The sequence below is a fragment of the Capsicum annuum genome, chromosome 1, assembly GCF_002878395.1.
Source record: "Capsicum annuum cultivar UCD-10X-F1 chromosome 1, UCD10Xv1.1, whole genome shotgun sequence".
NCBI classification, from domain to species: Eukaryota; Viridiplantae; Streptophyta; class Magnoliopsida; order Solanales; family Solanaceae; genus Capsicum; species Capsicum annuum.
In genome coordinates this window covers 144,201,404-144,209,589 of record NC_061111.1, presented here as the reverse complement: position 1 = coordinate 144,209,589, position 8,186 = coordinate 144,201,404, and positions in this window count along the sequence as shown.

The following is an 8,186-nucleotide window of genomic DNA, read 5'->3' as shown; positions in this document are numbered from 1 at the left end:
CCTTTACTCGCACACTCCAAGCCCCGGGTTCATTACATTCTCACATGCGTCCATCTTCATGGTCGTGCTTGTATCATCCTCTCCTCCTTAAAAAGGATTCGACCTTGAATCCATGCCTTGCAAAATCAAAGATAGACAAACAAGCACACTTCCTCATGGCATGAGGGTTAGGATTAGCAAAAATAAACAATAATGGTATGCACTCAAAACACTCAAAACAGCCCACACCAAAAAAAGAAATCGAGGACTCTTTGAGTTCAAGTCTCGGCCAACAACAAGTCTCGACATGCCAAAGTGGTTCATATTTGACATATAACCAAGAGTCTTTAGTGTTAAACATTATGAAGCCGTCGACAAATTCACCAAGGACTTGGCTATGATAAGCACCCAAAAGAAACGCACCTAAGCCGAGAGTAAATCTTCCCCACCCTAAGATGGCACTGGGATCAAATGGGAAGAGTGGCCATAGACACGGGTCTAAACAACACACCCTTTTCCCGTAGTATTTACCACAACCACACGGCATACTCTTTACATTGGCATACATATCATCACAAGTAAAGAGAGAGTAGAGAAAGGTGACATTCAATTCTACTTTTACTATGGTGTCCTCGGAAAAGCCACACAAAGTAGAAAAAGAAGTAATTTCCAAGACCACTTATTCCTTACCCTTAAGAGTACTCTCATCTTCCAACAAGAGATTTCTATATTTAGGAGGAATGTTGTCACACCATAGTGGGTTAGCATATAGGCTATAGCTTCCAAAACAAGCTATACCATCATTTTCACCACTAGGCCTATTAGGAGTGTTTAAACTACCTTCAAACAAGACATTGTACCTAAGGAGTGAATGATCTAACCCGCAGACAGATTTGGAACTTTTACTCTCTAAGAAATCATTATCAAGTTTCAAAGATATGTCAAGCACACGATTAACCCTATGAGCCAAGCAAACATTAGAATCTTTACAATAACATAGGCTCACGGGTTCACACCTTTTTTCTTGACCAATATTTTCAAATTCTTCACTCACTTGAGACTTATTAATCATATCACACATATTCTCAAGTGGTGGGCAAGTTTTACACACGAGTTGGTCAACACAAATTTCACTCGATGATGTATTTTCATTCAACACAATAGCTTCAACACTGGTGGACACAAATCGATCTTACTAGAAGAGTCGATCCGGTCATCTATAGGATCAACTAGTGTATCCACTCGCACAATATGTATATCATCCACAAGTGGTAAGGAATCAATATACTCATACGTAGTTAAGCTACTACTCACACTCAACGGCTTATTAGTCACACGTTCATCATCCACATGTACCAAAGTGTAAGAGATAGCTATTATACCTTGACGTTCATGAGTACGTTCGTCTTTACCTTGGTGTGAAAGTCCTTCACAAGTTTGGGAAGCAACTTTCTTTGGGAAGCTCTCACCACAAGGTGTTTGGACCTTAGATTTTGGATTTGTTGGGATAAGTGGGGATACCAATTGGTGTAGCCTTTCAACGTGCCATTTCATGTCTTCAATATTGTCGGTGATGTGGTCAAATATGGCATCGAGATTGGTGGCAGCCATGGTACCTAAGAAAAGACACCAACGAACAATAAAACAAACAAACTTGTTAGCTCAAAAATGCCTCACCACACTCTCACTCTTGATTTTTACTTCACACTTGGTTTCACAAGTGTTGAAAGTCGGCTTGTACTTCGTGAGTGATTGAGGAAGGAGTTCACCTTAGTCCGGAATAGATTTTCTTTCGAGTTGACTCAAAAAAAATTGCTTACGAACTTGAACCAACAAGATATAATGAATTCACAAAAGAGAAAAGCACACAAAGAGCGTTAACACGAACAAACGGACACAAAACTAATTTATAATCTAGTAGGAGTTTACTAGATTGTCAATTAGTGTTCTAACCAATCAAACGAAACTACGGAATAATAAAAAGAAACTAAGAAAATCTGAAATTTGAGCCAAAATTTGCTGCATGAACAGTTACTTGATGACGTGGCAGCCACGTATTGGTTGCGGTCTTTCTAATAAAATGTTATTCTTAAATGTTCATGTTTTGGTCAAAAATTTAATTTGGATTGGTGAAATTTTTTTTTAAGAGAGAAAAATACGTCTTGGAGCATTTTTTAATTTTCAAGACTTTGACTTTACTTGTACTTCTCCTTAAAACATGGATCCTTGGATCATGGAAAATGGTTGAGATATGATTGACTAGTTGATGAGTGATGGTAAGTCTTTCAACACTAACAAAGCTTCACCTTTTTTCCTTCACCTTTATAGATCTAAGGTTCACTTTATTTTAACAAGCTATGAAGGTTGTGAAGAACTTCAAGAACAAAATCAACAATCACCAAGAACAATCAACAACAATCTCCAAGAACACCAACAATTTCACACGGCCAACTTCCAATTTTCACAATACAATATCTTCAACACTTGGCCAAGACAACTACAACTTCAACAAAATGGTTCTTAGGCCACCAATGAACAACAATATCACGTGGACAAGCTTATAATAATAACAAGATGAAGGCCACAAGTCCAAAACAGTCCACCACAATAATGTTCAACAACAAATCGGCCAAGTCCAAGTTCACGACTACAACTTTAACAAATACAAGCTCAAACTTAGATTTAGACTCAAAGTGTTAGTGGAGAGCAAAACTAACACTAGAAACACTCAAGACAAGTAAAAATCTAGGCCAAGACACAACAAGAAAACAATTTTTGTCCAAGAACACAAAATGGACAGATTGTTCTTTTTTTAGAATTTTCAGATTTTAATTTTTTTTTTAATTTTTCAAGTGAGCTAGCCCAAGATTTGATCTTGTAGGAACAAGATCAAACCATGCACTGATACCAAATGATACAATAAAAACCATGGGACTACTAAACACACCCCAAACAGTCCACTAATCAAAAGAATTCTTGGACCGATTGGAGACCTCACTCGGATTCGACAATGACAACAACAATAATGAAATGAAGAAGGTGTTTATCACTCCAAAACAACAAAAACGATAATAATATGAAGACGAGATGAACAACAATAAAGTGGTAACAATAACAACACCTCATGGGTTACATTAACAAAAACAAGAAACAACGATTTCAACAAACAAGAGGATAAATAGTTAGACAAAATGAAGGTGTAATCTTAAAAACCCAAGAGCCTATTCCACTCTTGGACATTTAACAATACGCACAACGAATACCTAACTCCTACGTTAGCACAAGAGTGACCTCGATCTCTCAAGTATCCAACGTTTCCAAGCTTGAATCCAACACGAGTGATTCCACACTCAAGTTGATTTTCCTAGTTACAATTTCGGCCAAGGAGGGCCATTCTCTCAAGAGAGATGTTTCTAAGTGTTACACTTTCATATTCAACAAAAACTAAGACTAAAAACCCTAAGAGGTTCTATATATAGTGTATTACAAAATGAAATACAAAATGATCACAATACCCTTCAAGGGTGAGGTGCCCATAAAGTGTAACTTAGGGGCTGTTTTTAGTGCATTTAGGCCCTCTTTTATACTTCACTTGTGCACTTTCTTGGACGGATTCAATACACACTCGTTCTCGTCCATCCTTGCAGTAGTACTCGTATCACTAGTGCTATTATAATTTATTCTGTTGACATCTGATTTGTTCTTGATATGTTTAGGTACATGACTTGTGCCTATGAGACTTGATATTTACATGCAAACAACGTGTGGATGCGGGGTATAAGGTAAGTTACATGATTGATTACGACCTTTAATTATGTGTAAGACCAAGAGAAGCCTTGTGTACTATTTCTTGAGTTTGAGGCCAAGCGGAGCCTCGTACGTTATTTGTTGAATGTTATATATGTTGTGACACTTTGTGAAGCGTATTTGGATGTATTCTGGCTAGCTGACATGTACCCGATAGGCCTATTTACAAAGGAAACTCTTGCGAAATTTTTGAAAATTTAGGGATTTAGTCAAATTTAAGGCCTCCTAATGGGTCAAGTGAGGCAGGAGTTGAATAAACGATCTTAAAAATGTCTTGGATAGTTATGGGATGGAAAGTGAGGTGCAAGCATCATTCGAGGATGAATGATCCTAAACATGGGAGATTGTGGCACCCCGAGAAAATTTTAAGTCAAGTACAATTTTGGTCTATAAAGAAATTGCAGTACAAAGGAAAACAGTTGGAGTGGAATGTTTAGATATATATGTTATTTGTATGTTGTGGCTGCAAAGGTAAAGGCAAGTATTGTTATATTATACTATATGTTATAAGTGTTAAGTTTTGGGCCCTTAGACATTTCCTTTTTGTTAAGAAATATAATAATAACATATAAAAGGAAAGTAAGGGACAATTTTCATTCCTTTCACGGAGAATATTCCCAGAATGTGAAGGAACCGTAGGTCCTCTGCTATTTCTCTCCGCCCAGCTGATATTTTTGTTCTTGACAAGAACAAAATTAAAAGGATCGTAAAGCTAGTGAATTGTGTATCGAATAGCGAGAACTAGTGGTTGGAAGGATAAGGGATTTAATATTGCGGGTTGAATTACTTGAGGCTTGAATTACTATCGTAGCTAATAAAGTATTAAAGTATATAAAGCTAAACCTTTCCTCGTCACTAAGACACCACCATATGTCATGTATTCCTTTCTGTTGACATTAATATAATTCTCGAAATATGAAAGTAGAATCTTTATATTTCCCTACATATCATTCCCTTACTCTACCATCAAGCTTATGAGTATCTATTTTTCCCTCTTTGTGTTAAGTTTTCATGATACTTCCAATCGTCATAAGTTTCTATATTTGAAGTCTTACATGCTAGGAATGAATAGTAATAACCTAGTTTCACTTGTATATGGTAACTAAATGATCAGTATCATAACTCATATGTCATAGGCCTCAAGGCATTATTTGATATACAGTAACAACGAGAGGGTACATAGGGTTGGCTTGACATATCGCTCGACGTTATTCTGTGCATAGGATCGAGACCAGACCACTATAGCGTGCCCAACCATTGGGCTTACCCGCCTTTGTGGCATCATTTATATTTGGTGTCAGCTGGAGCATTATGTACTGGTTTTCCTGACTCGAGCCAACATATGGCATATATGGCCTGCGGGCAGACCCTCATAGTGAGCCCCTGGGCGGAGCGTACCTAGATACAAAATGCGATTACAGTTACACATATGAGATCATAAAAATGAGTATGTAATCAACATATACTTTATACTTGCCTCAGATTGCCTTCGGAAGGCCATCTTGTGATCATATGTACGACTTATAGGGAAAGTGGGTCACCTAGGCAAAGTATAAGTCCTATATTACAATGAACGCTTGTGTTAAATATTTTATAAGATGCTAATAAGGTTGGCGTATAAGTTATTAGTTCATATCGTATAGATGTTATTTGTTGGCTCATACATTTTTCACTTTACTATTTGACTCATATGAGCTTCTGTATTTGTCCAACTGTTATTTTGTCTGCTTTCATACCAATACATGTTGTTTATGTACTGAAGTCTCGGGCCCACCATGTTTTGTTAATGTAGGCTCCGATCCTCGTGATAGCAGACGTCCACGTTAGGCTCTATTATAGTTTTCAGCTAAGATTTTGGTGAGTTCCAACTCTCTCTAGAGCCAGTCTATGCCTCGTATTTTTAATTATATGTACAGGTTTCTAGTTGGACATGACAGGCCGGATACCAACTAGTCACTTGTAGTATAGTGTGTTACACTGACTAGAGGCTTCATGGACATCGTGTGGTATTGTATAGTTTTGTTAATGTAACTCCCTCGTGTATATATGCAACTCTTATTGAATACCTTGCTCGTTATTATTCCATAACCTCGCGTACGTCATAGAGTGCTTGTAGAATGTGTGTATACGGTTCTTGTTCGTCCTTAATTTGGGGCGTGACAAGCTGGCTCCTATTAAGCTGAAACAATGTGTCCAAATAGTTAGCACCATTAAGAGACAAGATCATACAAAAAACCTAGAATACTTCTATACCATAATATGGTTTAACTTACTTTAAACATATATTTTGATTTTTGGTTGCTACACTGTATAATTGAGAAATCTGTACGAGCTCTACCAGCAGCACGAAGGTAACAAGCCACTAGAATCAAAATGAAATATTAACCTGCAGATGAAGGAGCTAACTTTGATGGTGTGTTCCAAGGTTAAGTTCAACGCCACATTAAAAGTGAAGAACATCACATATCAAGATTCTGCAGGGCAAATCAAACTATATTTATTTTCTTACTTGGTATGCTGAGTATGTCCTGGTTCAAAATGTGTTAAATTAAGTATAGAAGGATTCAAAGAATAAATGACGGATGAAAACTTAACAATTTTCTTAATTTGGCTGTTTTAGCCATGTAACAATACCAAAATGAACTTAAGTTGAAGCAATTGAATGAAACAAGTGTACTAGTTACCTCAAATTATGTCGTTACAAGATAAAGCTACATATTTGTTACTCTTGCTTCAGCTTTAAATTTGCCTTATTTATCATCTAAGCTGAGTCTAGTAGACAATTTAGTATTTATCTATGGTACATGCACCTTCGCTTAACTCTTGGTTTAGTCCCCCTTTCCGTAAAACTGGTATTATGCAATCAGGATGGTCTTTGGCCTCATCATCTGCTGACCACCTACCTACAACAACAACAACATATCCAGTATATTCCCACAAAGTGGAAATCTGCTGACCTACCCAAGTTTAAAAAATTCCAAACTAGAATATAGAGAAAGCTACTCAATTTACATCTCTTTAAGGCATACCAGCTATTCAAAAGACATTGATATCCACAAATAGAGTGCCAGGTCAGGTTGAGAATCTTGTAGATTTGAAGCAAGCATGAGACCCTAAGGTGCTGTGCCAAGAGCACTTCAAAAAAAGGTGTCAAGTGTGACTGGTAGAGGCCAAAGTGTTGCTGGTAGAGGCCAAGGTTCTGCTGGTAGAGGTCAAGGTACTGCTTGTAGAGGTAAAGGTGGTTCTGGTAGGGATGGTAGTTCTGGCAGGGGTCAATGTGGTGCTGATAAGGGAGGTGAAAGAGGAACTGGTAGAGGTCAAGGAGGGAGTGGTAGAGGATTGGCAAGGAAAATAGCTAATGCAAGAGGGACCCCATTTGAAAGTGGAAGAAATGCTTCTTCAGTCAAGTACCACCTTTGCCAACCAACAAGAGGCCATACAATCCAACCTCATTTGCTGCTGCTACTAGATACAAAAGGCCTGCAACTGATTTTGGTGCTTACTCTAATCCAGCAACTTGAACCCAAGTATACAATGTATTTCTCTCCATCTCATTATTTACCTATAATAATGTTTTCGTTCAAGTTTTCAATGTTCATTGTCTTACAATTTTGTCTAATTTTGCAGCCTGGTACATCAAGTGAGAAGGTTCTTTATGGAGGTATAAATTCAAAGAGTGCTTTACCAACCAATATAGATATTAGTTTTAAACCTAGTGTCCTAAAATGGAATGGAAAAGATGCAGTCACCAGCACACAATTGCAACAAATGAAAGCAAATAAAAGAAAAAAAGTGGATGCAGCAAGTCTTCTTCATCAGTTGGATCTTCAAAGAAGTAGTTCATTTAGAAATGATTTGTACTGTAATGAGGGTTAATGACTTTGAACAAATTGTGTTACTAGTTTTTGAATTTCTTAGGCAGCAGTTAATGACTTTGGTGTATGCTGCAGTAGAATACTATTATGCTCAATGTTGAGCTTTTTTCGAACACCTTATTTACTGATGTATGTAGTTTTTAGCTCAACTTTGAACTTTTTTAATATGATATCCAGCTGCTTGCACTTTTTAGCTCAATCTTGAGCAGTTTTAATATGATGTGTTGCTTCTAATATAGTTTATTTTTCTCAATACCTTCAATAGTTACAAATAGGCTATATGGTTATTATACCTTCAGTAGCTGCACAACTAGACACAAAGTATCCAATTGACAATGAGATTGTCATACGAAACATGTCAATTCATTCAAACAACTACTACAAACTACTACTACTACAAACTAACCAAACAACCACTACAAACTAACCATTACAAATCCATTACAAACTAACCATTACAAATCCATTACAAACTAAACTAACCAAACAACTACAACAAACTAACCATTACAAATCCATTACAAA